The sequence below is a fragment of the Panthera onca genome, chromosome C2 (assembly GCF_046562875.1).
Source record: "Panthera onca isolate mPanOnc1 chromosome C2, mPanOnc1 haplotype 2, whole genome shotgun sequence".
Classification (NCBI taxonomy): domain Eukaryota; kingdom Metazoa; phylum Chordata; class Mammalia; order Carnivora; family Felidae; genus Panthera; species Panthera onca.
In genome coordinates this window covers 39,836,239-39,855,711 of record NC_138347.1, presented here as the reverse complement: position 1 = coordinate 39,855,711, position 19,473 = coordinate 39,836,239, and the positions used below count along the sequence as shown (strand labels likewise).

Sequence of the window (19,473 nt, the reverse complement as noted above, 5' to 3'; positions counted from 1 at the left end):
TGATCTCACGAACTGTGAGATCATGATCTGAGCTGAAATCAAAAGTCAGACACTTAATGAGACATTCAGGTTCCCCCAAATGGATGCGAATTAAAACAAGAACGATGTATTATTCTTTGTCCATCAACATGAAAGGATTTTTAAATGATAAATTAAAATACTAAGCACGGCATAGTACAGTGGTTCTCAAAGAGTTATTATCTAGGCACCCGGGGAATCAACATGGACTCTTCACAGAAACCACATTCTCAAAAGTATTTTCATAACACCATGACATCATTTGTCTTTTTCACTCTCAGTCCCTCACAGGAGTACTGTAGAGTTTTCTAGAGCTTATTTAATGTGTGATGAATCATCACTCTGATAGCTAATGAAATGTTTGTTTACAATTTTTTTCTAATTTTGATGTCCAATATGGTAAGTACAGATAGCACTGAATCACATAAACGAAAGCTCTTTGGGATCTTCAATAAGTTTTCAGAATCTAAAGGGGTCCCAAGAGGGGCGCCTGGGTGGCTCAGTTGGTTAAGCATCTGACTTCAGCTCAGGTCATGATTTCATGGCTCATGAGTTCAAGGCCCACATCGGGCTCTATGCTGACAGCTCAGAGCCTGGAGTCTGCTTCAAATTCTGTCTTCATATCTTTCTGCTCTCTCTCAAATATAAATAAACATTAAAAAAAAAAAAAATTAAAGGAGTCCTAAGACCAAAAAGATCGAGGGCTGCTTATGCAGTTGTAATGAGCCCATCAGCAATCTTTCAGAGGGTAGAAACTACTTAGTTTAAATCAGGAACCTTATAAATAATAATTTCTTTGATCTAGTACTTCAACTGATAGCAATCAAATTTCAAGTAATCATCAGAATGCAGACCACATATTGTTTCTAATGATAAAATCAAATTAATTTAACAACATATTAGAATTACCCAAAAAAATGGAAATGTTTTAGTAAATGCTACTAAATCCAGGAAATCAAACACTTAGAGATTTAAGAAATGGATTACAAACAAAAGTGGTTTTAAAATAATAAATCCTAATAAAATGATGGTTTATCTGCCTTTTAGGGGGCAGAATTGTGTGATGGTTAGAAGTATGCCCGCTATTGGCAACGTGCCTGGGAGCCTGCCACAGCTTAAACTGTTGGCTATCATGTGAAATTTTACAGGCCGCACCGTCTGTTTCAAGTTCAGACTCCAGATTTGCCAACTGAACACTACGGTGGTTCCTCCAAACACAGTTGTTGTATTAAATGAGATCTTGTATGGAACATTTAGCATGAAGCTTGGCATATTGATCAATACATGTTAGCTATTAAAAATAACTATGTAGAATACTGAAAATCAAGTTAAAATATTTATTTATTTAACAAATGTTTGCTAAACACCAACCATATACCCTGCACTGTTCTAGGCACTTGGGTCAGATTGGTGACAAAACAAACAAAAAAAACCCAAAATGCCATTGTGGAACACACATTAGAGATGGTTCTCTTTGGATGGTAGGGTTGTAAGTAATTTCTTCCTGTAGATGTTATCATATTTTTCCAAATTTTCTATCATGAACATATTAATTTTAGCAAAAACTAGAAACATATGTTAAACACAGAAGAATTAAATAATTTCTATGCTTGATGGATTTTTCCACTTTTATTAAATTTAGAAAAACTTAAATTTGCAAAGAAATTACGTGATTTATTTTAGAAAAAAGAAAACACATTTTCCAAGGAACTATAATTAGCAATAACCCAATCTCTAGCTAATTTTTAAACCAGCGGAATTAAAATAATTGTACAATATCTAACAAACAGAATTTGAAGATAGGTTAAATATATTAAATGAAGGTCAAATAATTAATGGTCAATTAATAAGTAACAAGATGTTTCAAGCTTTCTGAAAAAAAAATTCAATACTCATACAATATCAGGAATGTTTATCGCCTCTGATAAAGTAATTCCATTTCTAGGAATCTATGACAAATAAATTATCATAAAAATCTGAAAAAACTTAGGTGAAATGATATTTATCAAGGCACTGACTTCTATATAGAAAAAAAAAAAAGAAAAAAAGGAAAGAAAAAGAAAGAAAAAGGAAAGAACTTAAATATTAAAAGAGAGGGAAAAAGTTAAATTAAGTCAGACAGTTAGGAAATAGAATCTAATATAGCCATTAAAAATGAACTTCAATGACTCTGAGGAACAATTTCTAATGATGGTGTTATGGACTGAATGCCACATCCCCCCAAATTCATATGTCGAAATCCTAATCCCCACCATATGATGGTGTTAGGAAGTAGGCACTTTAGGAAGTAATTAGGTTATGAAGGTAGAGCCCTCAGAAATGGGATTAGTGCCCTTTTAATTCTCTGGGAGATTCTAGAGAGTTCCCTCACTCTATTAGCCATGCACAGACAGAAAGAGAAGATGGCTATCTACGAACCAGGAAGCAAGCTTTCGCCAAACGCTAAATCTGCTGACTTTGGACTTTCTAGCCTGCCGAACTGTAAAAAATAAATGTTTGTTGTTTAAGCTACCCAGTCTATGACATTTTTGTTATAGCAGCTCAAACAGATGAAAACAGATGGGAAAATGTTCATGATATAATAATATTAAATGGAAACTCAGGCTGCAGCATGGTATGGAAGTTGGGTCTTCACCATACAGCCATAAACATACACATTCACTCACTGCTCCTCCCCATATTCTCAGAAAAAGAGCATGAAAGGAAATACTCTCAAATATCACATCAATTATATCTGAAAATATAATTGTATAAAATATAATGTATTTTTATTTTTATAGTCTGAATAAATAGGCATAAGAATGAAAATACTATGAATATACCACTTATCCTGAAGACTATTCCTTTTTCTGATTTTAAAAATAAGACCATGCAATGATCTCAGATCCTTTTGAAAGAAAAACACTATTGGGGTCCCAGTTTCCATGACAAAGCTGTTGTCTTCAGACCCTCTTTGATCCTAGGCACCCACAGTCAACATGTCACCAAGTCCTGTCATAACTTACAAATATCTTTAAATAGAGCCCCAACTTGGTTCCCTCCCTACCCTATCTTCTCCTGTTTATCATACATCTAAATCCTCAAACTTCTGTACCTGTTGTATTGCCCCTGACTGCTCACCTTACCACTTTCTCACCCTCCACAGACTTCCCAGGTGACCCTTCTAAAAGAACTATTCAGTCAGATCACTTCCCTGCCTAAAATCTTACAAAGATTATGTTGTTCATATAAAAAACAAGGCTCTCATAATCTGATCCCTGATTACTTTTCCAGCTTCATGTTTTACCAATCCTACCTGCAGCCTACCAAATCATTTGCTTTTCCAAACAACCTCCATATTCTTTCACACTTCCATGCCTTTATACTGATTATTAACCCTCTTGGAATGTACATCACCATCTATGACTCAATTAATTATATTAAATTTCCAATATTTAGGTAAAAACTCTCCTTTCCATTAATCCTTCTCTGACATCTCCTACAAGAACTCTGGGTGTTCTTTTTCTATGCTCCTGGGGAACACCTAACTTTTTCCCTGTGGATTGTGACTGTTAACTTAGCAATCTCCCTTACAGCACATTTAAACTTGTTCATCCCCAGAAGTTGGAAAAGTATCTGGTACTTTGATGGTTCTCATAAAATATTTTGCCTTCATAAACATATCCCTTCTCTCAACTTCATTTCTCTTCTGAATTTCTCCCTCTGCACAGGTATCTCTTTCAGAATGCACCAAGAGTGGGGTTTTATGGTTAAACAAGGGAGCTTCCTTTAAATATCAGTACTGCTTGGGAAGGGCCTTAGTAACCTAATCTCCTGATTGCCATTTCCATTGGACTGTTAAACAAATTGTTAACCTAGTATTACTTAAAATAGTTCACGAATCTCTAGGTTCACAGGGGAAAAAAAGAAAAGAAAAGAGGACCTTCTGTGGTCAATGTGTATAGTCAATATACTGAATATCCTGTTATCTCTTTGGAGAATGACAATGCATAGAAGTTTGCAAAAAGTGTTAAGAAGTCCTGTAGGAAAGAAACATTTAGTTTTAACTCAGGATTTCCCAAAATCATTTACCATGGATTTCCCTTCTAATTCAGAAAGAAATGAAATGAAGCAGGATAGGATAGGATGGGATGGGATGGGAAGGGATGGGATGGAATGGAGTGGAGTGGAAGGGAAGGGAAGGGAAGGGAAGGGAAGGGAAGGGAAGGAAATAAAATAGCACCCATGAACATTTCAGGGAACTACTGTTCTGAAGAATAGCAAAATTTCCTTTAGGCTCCAAATACTGACAATGCCTTATAGATTTCCAAAGTTTTCCAGGATATTTTTGAAAAGAGCTCATCCCCAAAATAATAGAGTTTATTGTAGAGAAAGGTCAAACTCTCCTTTCAAAGGATTAGATACTTTTTACAAAGTACTTAGCACAGTGCCCGATATACAGAAAGGACTTAGTAGAACGTAGCTGTTGTTATTACATGTGTTATTGTGTATAGCTTACCATAAACCTATTGATAGCACCATCAGCTTAAAATAATTTTGTTCATAAATCCTATTTTTAGGGGCACCTGGGTGGCCAAGTCAGTTAAGCATCCAACTCTTGATTTCTGCTCAGGTCATATTCTCATGTTTTGTGAGTTCGAGTCCCACGTCTGTCAGTGCAGAGCCTGCGTGGATTTTCTCTCTTTCTTTCTCTCTCTGCCTCTCCCCTGTTTGTTCTCTTTCTCTCAAAATAAAAAATAAACATTAAAAAATGCTGATTTTTCTTCCAAATTATTTTTGACTGTAACATTTGAACTACATATTTTATTAATAATTTATGTATTGCTTATGTTATAATGCCAGAACTTGACATTTTATCATTGAACTATATTATTTTTAAAAATAATGGGTTTATCATTAAAAATGTTATATTTTACAAATGGCATTAAGTAAAGTATCATGTTATATGGTTTTAAAACTGTTTTATATACATTAAGCTTTAAATGTATTACAATCGAATTAGAGAAGTCTACACTAAAGAGGCAACTTCTACATACAGAATAATATTTATAGGAAATATGATGAAGATTTAATGTATTTGATTTTAAAAGTACATACAACTTAGAAGAATATAGAACAGCAAGGTCCTAATAAGTGGTAAATTTTAGTATATGTGCTGCCGAAGCGAGCACGTAATAAGTGGTAAATGCCATGACAATTTGCATAGGAGAAAATGAATTGCTAAACATATGGAAATATGTGGACCCTAACTAGTAATAAAAAAAATACAAAATTTTAAAAATAATACATTTTTGGTAATACAACAAAAATATAAAATAATTAAAATGCTCTTTGCTCACGAGAATAGTTTGGAATTTTTAAGTAATGCATTTGAAATTAATAGAAACTTTTGGCAAAGCAGTTTAGTTTTGTGTTTAAATTTTTTAAAGAAATTTTACTCTTTTTATCCAATATTCTTAATCTTTACAAATTTCTTGCTTGAGAAGGAAAAAAACAAATGAGTTTCAATATACATATATTAAGCACTCTAATTAAAGATGCTTAGAGCAATTATGCATTTTGCGTAGGTCAAATGGCAAGAGAAAATTCTATTTCAGCCTGTTTTACTCATTTAACTTGTAACTATTTCAAGTTAATATTCAAGTCAATTAATTTAGCTTTTCCAATAAATTAAAGATGAAAATGATAATTATATTCTTTTTTTGGTTTTAAAAATACATAAATTTCAATTTGAAGACTACACTATTATTATCTGAATTTATTTTTTGTGGCTTTTTCTTTTAAATCCTCAGACTTGCATTTCCAGACTAGATTGTGAACTCATTGCCAGATATACTTCCTGGAGGACAGGGGCTCTCACTTATCCTTAAACCCTCTGTGCCTAGCTGGATATCTGACATGGAGAACACATTTACGTGTTTGTTGACTGAATGTATAAACGAACAACTTCTAAATATTATCTCTCCTATTTGGAAGCTTTGCTTTCTATTTTCTTCAAGGATGTCTTCTTTGTAGTTTAGATTGGTTGTTTCTATTTAAATATATTCAGACCCTAAGGGATTGTCTCCATCTAATTTTATTCAGATGGTTCCAATCTTAAAAACAAACACAATCTTTCAAATCATCTACCGTTACTAATTTTTGGCCATTTTCCATATTTCCTTTCCTTTGTCTCAACTTCTGGGATATTTTATGGCCTAATTTTTTAAAGCTAAGCCATAGTTTTTGTGGTAGAATGAAGAGTTGTAAAGGGTTTTAGAGACCTAGGAATCCAAACTTAGAGATGTAATAACTGGGTTTCAATTAATTTGCTATTATAAAAATAACTAATGGCAAAGTCAGCACTAGAACCCAGATCCAGATTGCACTGCCCAGGCTTCTTTCAATTATAATTCTAAATTTTAAGTTTTCTCTTTCTCTGATATTGTTTTCTTTTGAGTTTTCATTCATTCAAAAACAATATATTGAAGGCATACTTTTTCCAGGCCCTGGGAGGGTCATCATTAGTCCTCAAGAACAAGTGGAAAGGTCATCATTTGATATGAATACGTTCACTTGGCAGTTAGGGATGTGGAAATGGTCTCTCCCTCATGTATAATACTTCTACAGTTTTTTCAGTCTGTTGTTTTGTGTCTTAAACAAGCTGATTCAGCCTTGTGCTTAACACTGAATTTCTTTACTACTTTTTAAATTATAGCCTTCCCTTGAGAAACTTGATTAATTCATATTGCTGAAATTATCACTTTAGTGCAAATGACATATGGTTTCATTCTGTTTCTAGTCTCTCTGGTTTGGAACATATTTTTGAAACACTAATAGATTTCTTATCCTGGAATCCTCTTAATGCTTTGACATTAAACATAGGCATTAAAAAATGTAGCAGTGTTAATTGAGAATGGTAATCAGGATGTGACCACTGGGTCCTATTTCATGTGAGTTAATGTAACTCAATTATGTCTGGTATCCTTAGCATGGAACTTTAACAATGAGCTATTGTTTTAATTTTATATTATTCTATATAAAACTGTGCTGTTTCTAAAATAACAGTATTTAAAGTTTTCAAAGTATAAGAAATACTTAATTGCTACTATAGTTGATGCTAGTGTTTACCAACATTCTTGAGGTCCCTTTTATTCAAGTTCAGTCTTTGAAAAGGATATTTTGATATTTTAAATGTACACATTCCTTATAATACTAGTAGTTTTCTATTATTTTTTAAAAAGCCTCCTGTCCTTAAGTTTGAGAATTCAATTAAATATTGAAAAAATATTGCCATCCAGGAGGAATAAGCCGTGATAATAACAGCTGGTTATCCTAAAATGTCTATTTTAAAATTGAGATTTAAATCCAAGACTTTTCTATACCAAATTCATTTTTTCCTGCCCTACACTGACTCTACCTTCATATTAGTATCTCCCAGAGCATAAAACGAGCCCAGTGTAGAAACAGAAGAGCAGTGCAAGGGCTGTTCACAGGAGATAATGAATTCATTGCAATGAAAATTATCAAGATCAATGCTATTTGACTCTGACTGGATACTCTACGACCCCTACCTTTAAAACCAATATAGACAAACAGAAATGGTGGGCACTAAATCTGCTCCGGAAATTCTGGGAAAAGTAAATTTTATTTCCAAAAATATTTTGGGAAGGCAACTTGCTGGCTGACTCTAGTTCTTTCCCTTATACTTTTGTTTTGTTTTGTTTTTAGAGGAGAACTTTCACATCTCATGCTGGGCTTTTTTATCGGCCATTTTCTTTGTATCCTTTCAATGCTACTCTTCTATCTGTTACAATTTGGATTCCATCTCTCTCTTCACCTGCCCTATCCCAACCTAGACAATACTCTTTGACTATGTCTCTTCAAAGGCCTGTCTTATGTACTAAAATTAGCCTACATGACAGATACTTTGATTCAGCTCTTGGTCTGTGTAACGAGTTGGCAAATTTTAACTACAAATTATAGAACAAACCAAATTTATAATAGCTTACACATTAAAGAGTCAAGAAATGATTTCGCATAACTGCAGTCTGTTAACAGAGCAGGTTGTAGAATAGTCTGACCAGATGCTCAATAATGTCATCAGGGACCCATGCTTCCCACACCATTGTCATCCTCGGTCTCAACTGCACACTGAGCTATGTTGCTTTGTGCTCGCATTATGAAAGGGAAGGATCATAATTTTTTTGGAAAGAAAAACTTTTTCAAATGTCCTCAGCTGAGGACATATCTCACAAGTCTATATTGGACATGAGATTTGCACAATTGGTTTAGAAACCCATTTGGGTATCAACTACTAGTATATGGACTCTGTGAGAATAGACACCAACTAGTTCGTGACTATTCCCAGTGCCTAAATATTTTCTGGCATGTAACAGAATTTCACCTTACAATCTTGAGTAGATACCAAAACCCCCATGACTACTCCATGTGGTAGATGACTACAAGACTTATAGATGAGAATGCTGCCAGGAAGTCAGCTGAATGACCCTCTGTCCATTAAGCTCACTGTGCTTTCCTCAGCTCTTTCAGATCCCTCTCCATGTAATCAACCCTGCCTTAACTCCTAGAACAATCTTGACTTAAGAGTTTAAGCCAGACTCTTTTTTGCCTTTAATTCCTTTTATCACCATAATGGAATTAATGCTGCCTACCTTAAAGAGTGGTATGCAAAGCATCTGAAACTTGGCCAGACATATAGAAGGAATCTGATAAATGGTAGCATCTTTTTCTGGACTCTTGATTAGCACTAAACTAATCCAGATCACAATGTGGGATCTGTACTGTGCCAGTAGTCATATTTGTGGCAAATCTGACCTGAGACCTTGGGTCACAGGTGGTTGACCCTTGAGCCTCACAGTTTTGAACCCTCTCTGGTGTCCTCACTTTGAAAATGTTTTTGATAACAGAATGTCTGTGCTCAAAGTCCTAACTGTGCTTGTCACTGGCCTCAGCTTCTGATTTGGTTTCCACTTTAATTCATGTTCTCATTGCCTGTCTAATCCCTTAGTTGTGCCTGGGATGAATGAACCTTGCTTTGCTCTGATTTACTCCCTTATGTGGGAGCTGGGACTACCTCAGAATTCAGTTGGTGACTTAGAGTCCCATATCCAAAGACTGAGTTCCTCAAAGCCAGTGTCTTCCTGCTGAAGTGGACATCCATGGGTCATCTAACTACATTGTCCATGTTTATGCTTATCTGTCTTACTGGTGCACCTCATCTCTAAAGCTTCAAACCTAAAATCCAGGTCTTTACTAAAAACCATCACACTTTGTAACTCTATGACTATGTACCCTGCAGAATGGCTAGTAACAGCCAAAACCACTTATAACAACCATTCTGTTGTCTGGGATAATTTATTTTTGTTTATTTTTTTAAATATTTATTTATGTATTTTGAGAGAGAGAGAGAGAGAGAGAGAGGCAGAGAAAGGAAAGAGAATTCCAAGCTGGCCTGGCTCCTTGCTGTCAGCATAAAGCCTGACAGAGAGCTCGGTCTCATAAATTGTGAGTTCATGACCTAAGCCTAATTCAAGAGTTAGATGCTTAACTGACTGAGCCACCCAGGTGCCCCTGGAATATTTTAAGTGCCAGTCTTTGGTTTCTATTTCCACACGGGCTATTAGTCAGTCGTTCATAGTCTTGTCTTCTTCCCAACTTTACACTTGACCCACTGTCTTCTCAAATACGCACAGATTTAAGGAGTTATAGAATTTTCTTCTCATTGCTTATTTTTTAAGAAAAAATATAAGACTGGGTGTGGAAGAAAGATATATTGGAAGTGATAGAGGAAGGAGAAGGAAGGAGGAAAAGAGAAGAAACTTATTAAAGCACAGTTTTTAATATCAACAATCATAATTGCTAATTTCTTAAAAGAGTTGTTTTTTAATTTTTTTAAGTTTTTATTTAAACTCCAGTTAGTTAACATGCAGCATAGTATTAGTTTCAGGTGTACAACACAATGATTCAGCACTTCCATACAATACCCAGAGCTTATCACAAGTGCCCTCTTTAATCTCCATCACTTACGTAACACACGTCCTTACCCACCTCCCCTCTGGTAATGATCAGTTTGTTCTCTATAGTTAAGAGTCTGTTTCTTGGTTTCCTTCTCTTTCTTTCCCCTCTATGTTCAATTGTCAACATGGTTTTTAATTATTCCTTTCATCAGTGCTCATCTTGCAGATTTTTTTTTTTTTGGGGGGAAGGGAAGACAATGCTGAAAGAAAGTCTCTGCTTATCTTAATTAATCCCAAATAGGTGAGCTCTTCCAACTGAGCAAATTTAGAGTATGTCCAGTGGTGAATATCTGATAACTAAATGGCACATCATCAGCTACAGTACTTTCTACGGTAGCTCAGGGGGCTCCGCTCAGTCCTGACGATGGGAACAATTTATACATTATCCCCACTCACGGTAGGTAATGATGTGCTGATTTACATTTTTTGTACCCTTCTCCATCTACTTTTATTTTTCTTCATCATTTTGTGAGGCATTTATTTCTGTGGCCCAGCTCAAATTATTTTTTTTTTGTATTGAAATGTGTTATAAGGGTTATGGGTAAGTTTTAGAAAAATCCTCTACATATGTTATGAGAAGATTTGCTATGCCTATACCATGCTTTTTCCTTATTATGGAAAGCAGATTAAATTGACAAGCCAAAACTCTGTTCTCAAGCAAATACCCTGAAGTCTGCTTGTCTTGTAAGAAATTCTATGTAGAAGCCATACATGTCTGTTAGGATAGCTGCATGTATGCATATATGTAAATGAGTTTATTTTGAATTGGTATATGTGTGTGTGTGTGTGTGTGTGTGTGTGTATCATATAAATGTTAGTTCTCCAAGGAGGACACTTGTGTTGAGTACTGGGTGTTGTATATAAGTGATGAATCACTGAATTCTACTTCTGAAACCAATATTGCACTGTGTATTAACTAAAATTTAAATTTAAAAAGTTGAAAAAATGCTATTTCTCTATTTAGATATCCTTATATATTTATATATCCATATTCATATCTAATTCTAAATTTATATCATCTTTGATGCTTTATGGAGGTGCTTTATGGAGACCAAGGAGTCTTTCTGTCTTTGCTGATTAATGAATCCCAAATACCTAGATAAGGGACTGTTTTGAATGAAGGAAGGAATGTTGTTAAGGAAGGAATGTTTTGTAAAGTATTGGGAAAGCTTGTCCATCAGTGTTCTAATATTAAAAAAAAAAAAAAAAAAGGAGATGTTGATTGATATATTTGTACCCTTAGCGAAATAGTAATTGTGTTTAGAACATCTCCTCTAGCCTGGAGATCCAAGTTTTCCTATAGGGGCTTAGCTATAAGTCTAGGAAAAACCCACTGCTGTCCACCTTCAGTGCTCTTTAAACCCCCTAGGATCAAGGATCCTGCGATTCTTTGAAAAGCGACTGACTCTTATTTTCAGAGAGAAATCTGACAGCAGTGTGGGCACATGAGACAGTCCCAGTGTTGTTAAATTTATAAAGAAATAAACTAGCGTATAAAAACAAAAGGTCTCCATTTTTGAGTGGGTGACAGAGTATCCACGTATTTCCTAACAATGGCTCTAGGCTTTAGAATATACCAGGTCTAATTGTGAGCAAAAATGAAATAAAATAAAATCCATGTTAAAAGTCTAAGAACATTAGTAAAGCACAGTTAACAAAAATCCTAAATGCAAGAAGTTCCTGGGGCTTCTGTGTCAGTTGAAAAGACAAGTGGGTAAACATATGGTTGGTATAGTTGGCTGCTTTTTATTCAATATTATCTTTAAAAAAAACTTTAATATACAAATGTATTTCAATCAGACTACAGAATTAAAGGGTTTGATTTTGTAGTTGAGACATTTTAGGTGACTCCCATCGGTGGGAATTTAATTGATAAACTCATGTCTACTTTTTCATCCTTAGTATAGGAATCTGGACTACATAAATAACCCCTGTCCTTGCACCACATTGCTGTTATTAATTTTATTTGCAGAAATCAATCAATTTCTGGTTCTGGAGATAGCAAATGGTACACAGCACTGCCTGCACGCCTACATTCCTGACATGTAGTGACTGCACCCTCTTCCTTTCACAGATGAGGACATCCCTGGCATTCTACAAAAATTTCAACTGGAATCAATCCTCAGTTGGCTCTCTATACTCCACTTTAGTAATACACCCTGATTTCAAAGAAATGCTGACATGTGGAAGATTAGCATGAAGGTGAGAGGGAGGAAAGAAATCATGCCAGTAAGCCCTAAACTTATGTATGTGTTGAATATTTCATGGGTAACTGCATATGGGATTGTGTTTTTTTTAAGTATGTGTAACATCTGGTTCTTTTTTTCACTGAAATCGTGTGCAGTGCTTTTTTTCTACTTAAGAGCAGATTTTCTATTGTTTCATAAATAATTTTGCTATTGTACCAAAGGCATTTGTATTAATTCAATATGGTGCATTAAAAGTGTTGTGTGGAATGGATCTGACCATATTGTTTATTGATCTCTCCACTTACTGGCTTTATGTTCATCTTCAGCCTGCTATCACATCATCTGGATGTGATATTCATCTATGATCGGTATTCATCTGGATGCAGAAATTAGATATAGAAGGAAATCTTTCTTTCTTTCTTTTCTTTCTTTCTCTCTTTCTTTCTTCCTTTCCTTCCTTCCTTCCTTCCTTCCTTCCTTCCTTCCTTCCCTTTCCATCCTTCCTTCTTTTCCTTTTTTTGGAAGGCTGGAGGGGACGGGAAATAAAGATTTTAAGGCTGCTACATTCTGCAAGAAAGAAATATTTATATGTAAATTTTCTGCTGCTGCTCTCCACTTAACAAAGTAACAGCATTGGTGTGAGGATCTGAGACTTGCCAGTAAGTTCCACTGTGGTTTGCATTTTGCCACACAGATAGACGTAAAACACACCTGAAATCTTTCTGAGCATGTGGGAAGAAGAGCGGATTTAGAGCTCAACTTGTCAGTTTTACAAACCAGAAAGATCTAGAATTTTTTTCAATTTTGTGATAACTGTGACTTCTTTTTATAATCCCAGTCTTAACCTCCATTATGATGCAGGATGAAGACCTCACACCATGCTCAATGATCAAGCTGAAGGCACCCAAGAGATACCATTCTCTCTCTACCTGTAGGTGGAGACTGGAATGTGTCAGTCTTATATGCCAACCTTCATGCTAAATTTCTGTCTTGCTCCACTGTTAACTCAAAATAAGCATGCCTAAGGGCACCGGGGTGGCTCAGTTGGTTGGGTATCTGATTCTTGATTTCAGCTCAGGGCATGATCTCTCGGTTCATGAGATCGAGCCCCATGTTGGGCCCTGTGCTGACAGTGTGAAGCCTGTTTGGAATTCTCTCTCTCTGCCCCTCCCCTGCATATTTGCTTCCTCTCTCTCTCTCTTTCTCAAAATAAATGGATAAACATTAAAAAAAAAGCATGCCAAAAACTGAAATTAATGGGCGTCCCCCCCCCCCCACTAAAGTAGTATTTTCTTCAGCCTCTCTTTAACAATGGACCCATCATTTCAATATTTCTGCTGCCACCACACTTTGTCTAAAGCACACGCCTTATAGTTTGACAAATTCAATAGTTTCTTCATTGATCTGCCTGCTCATGTCTTCTAATTGGATCTGATAACTGGTATATTGATTGTGAGATTTTAATATATAGTATCTGCATATATATTTTTTATACACGTTTTGCCTCGTTAATTTTTTTCAGTGATTCTTTTTCTCTTGGAGGATGATGCATAAACCTTTAAGCCTGGCATGAATAGTCCTACCCAATCCAGGCATAATGTACTCAATAGCACACCTGCTACCACTATAAAGTGGTTTTATAGAAGCTTCATGGTTGTAAAAGCAATTGCCACATTTGAGTTAAGTGATAGTCTAGTCTCTTCCAAATTTATGACCCTATAATTCACAACTCTTTGTCTTTAATTCTCACTTAGTCCCACTATTCTTGACACAAACCCTGTGTCTGTTTAATTATGCATGTTGGAGATAACAAATCTTTGGGGGTGTATTTTGTACATATCCAAGATCAGCTCACCAATTAAAGACCATTTTATTTTTCAACTTTTTTTTTTTTTTTTTTAATTTTTTTTATTTTTGGGACAGAGAGAGACAGAGCATGAACGGGGGAGGGGCAGAGAGAGAGGGAGACACAGAATCGGAAACAGGCTCCAGGCTCCGAGCCATCAGCCCAGAGCCTGAAGACCATTTTAAATTCCACCTCATGCATGCATTCCTTCTTGGCCAGCTAATCCCACTCTTCTGACTTTATGTTACACTTGCTGTCAGAATCTCTTATTTAGCATTATAATCTGTTGGGATGGATTACTATTTATTTTTCTATTGATGTGTTTCTTATTAGATTGTGAAACCCTGAGTAAAAAGTGTGTATCTTATATTACTTTGTTTCCCCACATCTTGTACAATCACATTGCACTGTGCATATTACAGACACCCACTGAATATTAGTCGATGGTGTTAATGATCCTTTACCCAGGACTCCAAGTCAGTGCCCAGCTCCAATTTGCCTGCTGCACCAAACCTCACCTGACTATGAAGCCAAAGTCAGTTTTACAATCTCTGAGAGTTCTTTCATACTTTTAGCCAGTTTCTCCTTTTCCTGTCACCAAAATTAGACTTATAAACAATCTTCTCTTTCTTCCCCACCCACTCCCTCTCCTCTTCTTTTAAAGATTCTGGGCACATAGTAAGCTCTTATGATAAATACTTATGATTGACCAGTAACTCCTCTGAAAACACCTGAAGCTTTTTCCAATTCACAGATCTGTAGACTTATATAGAAGTGTTAGGCTGTTATACAACTGGATCATCAGTATACCTGGAACTTAACAGGAGTTGTATATACAACCACAAAGTATTGTCTCTATCTTCCAACAAAGTATATGTGCATAAAAAGCCAAGCTAAAGGACTATGGGAATAGCTCAATGAGAATTTGCTGGCCAGATGGCAGCTTGGGGTGACTTCTATGCATTTTAGTACACTACTTCATGCACTCTGCTCTTAAATGCACTGCTTCTGTGCATATAAAGTTTAGCATACATTTATCAGGCCAGCCAAAAACCTGTATAGAGAGGAGATAATTCAGAAACCATAGGACACACTGCCAGATTAACTGTCTCCATTATCACAGTCCCAGGCATCCCCAATGACTAGCCACACATTTTTGCATGACTTCATTCACTGGTTTGTGCCAAAGACAGACAACAGAAGGGAAAGGCCGGTGTAGACAGCTATGCCAAATGGAAATGGCGCCACCATACCCAGGAGTGTCAGCCTTAGTAAACCAGGGCTGAGGAGACAGCCAAGGGGTGGGGCAGCCCAATATAAATATAGATAATATTTGTGGTTTAACTCCCACACAGTTATGCAGAAGACATTATGGATTGGCTTACAATTTGATCTGGTATTTTTAAAAACACTAAGGCATAAATAAAAACATGAGCTAAATGCATAAATAGGGGTCTCTGTCTACCATGTGCTAGAAAAATATGTCAGGGTCTTAGGACTAAAATAAACATGATTTCTACCATGTGCTAAAGCTATTAAATTTTTCCGAATTCAGAATGAAGCAAAACATGAGTATTAAGTAGGAAAATTAACTTTTCCTCTCTTTCTCATTATAACTATAGGCAAAGACAGGAAAAATGAGCAATTATACAGTGCTTTGAATTGGTACATAAAGCCTATCAAGATAACTCATTATAGAAAACAAACTTCTCTCTTCTGCCCTGTACTTCTATGTTGAAGGAGTTTGTATATTGGGGATAATCACTTGAACTTTCCTTTATTTTTATTCTATAAAATCAAATCACCAGGCTTTCTTATTGTTTTAAGTAAAAAAAAAAAAAAAAAAGTTAAAAGAGGAAAAACAAGAAAAACAACTGTTTAAGAAAACAAAAATTCAACCAAATAAATTTGAAGATCGAATTGTCTTTGTGAAGCGATTTATAAATAGGGCAGCAAGTAGAGTAAAGTTCCTCTGAGAAGCTGTCCAGTAAATGGGAGGTTTTTATAGGAAGAAGGGTGGGGCAAGAAGTTATTAGCAAAAGAAGAAAAAATTGTTTCAGGTAAGGTCACCTTCCCTTAGGGAGAAAAACAGGAAGTCTTACTGGGTGGAGCACTTCATCTTCCTTTGGGAGGAATGAAGAAGGCCCAAGTGACAGATTACCTCATTGGTGCTAAACAGAAAATTCCAGACTGATTGGCTTAAAATTCCACCCTGGAGAAGTTGGAACTGCAATTAAGTCTTGTTTTGCTGTCCTGCAGGCAAATGACTCCATCTTGGGCTTGTGGTTTTCTTTTTAACAGAACCAATGTTTCCATGTAGGAACTGATTTCAAAAATTTTAAATCTTATTATTGTTTAAATGACCACGACTATTTTTTTTTTTTTCCAAAAGAGGAACTAAGAATAAAAAATGGAATAAATTGAGGGATGAGTCATAGGTGTTACTTCAGTATGGTTTTCCAATAGACTAAAGATAAGGATATCAGTATTTTTGAGTTTGTTTTGCTCAGAGGGAGTGAATAAATTCCTTTTCAGCAGGGAGAAATTCAAATTATATATATGATTTCTCTAAAACAAAGTTACCTTTTCCTACAACATGTGTAAGTACTTGGATTGTGTATAATATGTCCATGGTTATTATTTTTCTAAATGAATCCTCATATTTAGATCTTTTCTACCTTAAAGAGATACCACTGTTTCTTTTGTGGTAACTAGTCTTCACACCTTATCTTTTCTAGGGCCTGAAACAGCACAGCTAATGTTGGTATTTTCATGTAACAGATTAATCACTTACCGCAAAATTGGTATAGTGAAAAAAGAACATGCTTTGCACCACAACAGGTAAGAGTTCAAATTCAAACCGTATGCTGTACCTGTTGGCCATACTTCATTATGCTGCATTATATTTTCTTTCTAATATACACTTTACATTGAGACAGGGAAACTAAAGGGACCCCATGGAAAAAAAACACTTTTTTGCTCCTTTTCCTGCTTCTATTCTTGCTAGGAACCTGCATCGCCACCTTACACATGGCTTATAATTCAGATAATGTATGTCCTCCTTATACAGGTCAAGGAGTTAATGATTTCTTTGGAGTCTTCCAGGAGCACAATAGATAACATCTAGGGAGTGACCGGATGGGGTCATCGTGAATGTTTTCCAAGCCCACTGACTCACCAAGAACCCTAGCTCCAGGGAATAAGTGACTTATGGAGGACATCTAAACACTCATCTTTGTTCCTGGATGCCTGAGAAGATGTGTGCACAGGACCACAATCCTCAGTAAAAACCCCAGACCCCAAGCAAAGATGAGACTCATTCTTCTTACCTTTCCACGTCTCCTAGACGATGTCTGTATCCTCATTCTCTCTGTACGTTCAGTAAACCTTGCTCTCACTTCCTCTTGGCTTGAGTTTGATTTCTGTCCTACACGAAGCCAAGGACCCTCTTGGCAGGTCCTGTGGGATTCCCCACTGGGTCCTTGGACTCAGCCAGCTTGTATCAATATTACTTCATTATTTCATCATTTGTAGAATGATGATAATTTGTAGTTTTGTTGAGATGATTTGTAAAGTGCCTGGCACATGGTAGTCCTAAATAACTATTAACTCTTATAATGGCCTTTTAACCAAAGTAACCTTAGCAAAATAACAAAAAAATTCAATTTTTACAACAACAACAAGAACAGAAAGATATTAATAACACCTGGAATACAAAGCTAATTGTAGCAATTCAGTAGGATTATGTTCAAATTCCCTGGCAAATAATCTTGTTAATAATATCCAAAAAGGGAAAGGAAGCTAAATGACAAAAGTAGAAAGAGTAAGAAATCAACTATGAAGTTTAAGGCTAAGAATGCATTCTAGGGAGGGAGTAACCCAGTTTTTATATAATACAATTGAAATATTGCAGAAAAAGATCCACTTTTTTCTTCCTTGACTTTTCTACTGGTCTAAGATTCTCTCCTCATTTCTTAAGAAAAACAAAGGTGGGGGGGGGCAGAGATTAGGATCATGATTATATAAGCAATGCTTGAAAACATTCCTTTCAGAAAAGAAGCAAATTTTACATCATTGAGAGGAAAAGATGAAGCAGTTTATTTTAAAAAAACATTTTTTTTTAATGTTTATTTATTTCTGAGACACAGAGAGACCCAGCATGCATGGGGGAGGGGCAGAGAGAGGGAGACACAGAATCCGTCCGAAGCAGGCTCCAGGCTCCGAGCTGTCAGCACAGAGCCCCACGCGGGGCGGCGACTCACAAACCCTGAGATCATGACCTGAGCCGAAGTCGGTTGCTCAACTGACTGAGCCACCCAGGCGCCCCAAGATGAAGCAGTTTAGACTATCTGTATTGATTAGGGAGGTTTGGGTTTGCAACATGCTTCACCAAAATAAATTTAGAACCACAAAATCTAAGAGATCCTTATTTGCAGTTTCAGAACCAAAATCCCACAAGCAAAATATTAGAAATACAGGCTTCTCTTTCAAGATGAAAAAGATGACTTGCTTTCCTTTTTTCCCCTCCCATTTTTCTCCACCTATGATCGTGCCAGTATTTCTCTACTTTTATGTTTTGAAAATAGAATTCCATTGAGGCACACATGAGAAAAAGTCACTTGGTAACAATATTCCTTCTCTATGTGTTCAAATAATATGGGGAGAAATATATGAAAATACGGAAAGTGTTCCTAGACTTACAGAGATAAACAGATTGGAACAGTATCCACCCAGCAGGAAAGCGCCTTTTAAGCTGAACAGATCATCTTCTAAGGGTGCCTGAGGGAATTCATTCTCCTCAGGACTCAGGCATGCTCTCATACCAATTAAGATGATGGACTGTTTATTTAATAAATTTTCCGATTGTAAAAGAAAGTATATATTATGAGACGACAAATTGCTAGGGCATGTTTTTATTATATTATAAAAACCTTTAAAACACTTAGTGACAATAGGAAATGGCTTTTTGCCATAATTATTTTGAAGTTGTGCTTACTTTATTCTCCTGGGCTGGCACACCGCAGTATTTATAAGAGACTTGCCTTAACCTGTGGGCAATTTATCAGCAGGAAGGGGCTTACAACAACAGTGAGTGCAGCCTTTTACAGGAAGAGATTACCAGCATCATTATTAGCAATACTTACAATATTACTTAGTGTAATAAATATGCTTATTTCCAAACTGATGTGAGCAAAGAGAATCCCTGCCCTGAGGATTCAGAGGTAGGATGCTGTTATTCGTTAGAGATCACATTTGCATGTGGTTTGGGCCAAGTCATGCAAATACTTCTTTGCTTATCTTTCTGGTTTTAAGTATTTGGTAGCCAATTACTTGACTGAAGTGAACAAAATAATCTGAATGGAACCCACTCTTTCTGAATTACCCAAACTCAATAAGAATG

General features: G+C 35.9%; 1 long non-coding RNA gene across 5 annotated transcripts in view; it reads right to left on the bottom strand.

The window, feature by feature from the left end:
• LOC144617404 (uncharacterized) overlaps window positions 1–19,473 on the bottom strand; it is a 103,896-nt gene that overhangs the window by 33,441 nt on the left and 50,982 nt on the right. The window contains exon 6 of one of the 5 annotated variants that reach the window (XR_013557865.2): window positions 12,537–12,793. The exons of the other annotated variants lie outside the window; for them this stretch is intronic. This is a non-coding gene — a long non-coding RNA (uncharacterized LOC144617404). Of the gene's footprint in view, window positions 1–12,536; window positions 12,794–19,473 lie in introns of those variants that run through there. 5 annotated transcript variants of the gene reach the window in all.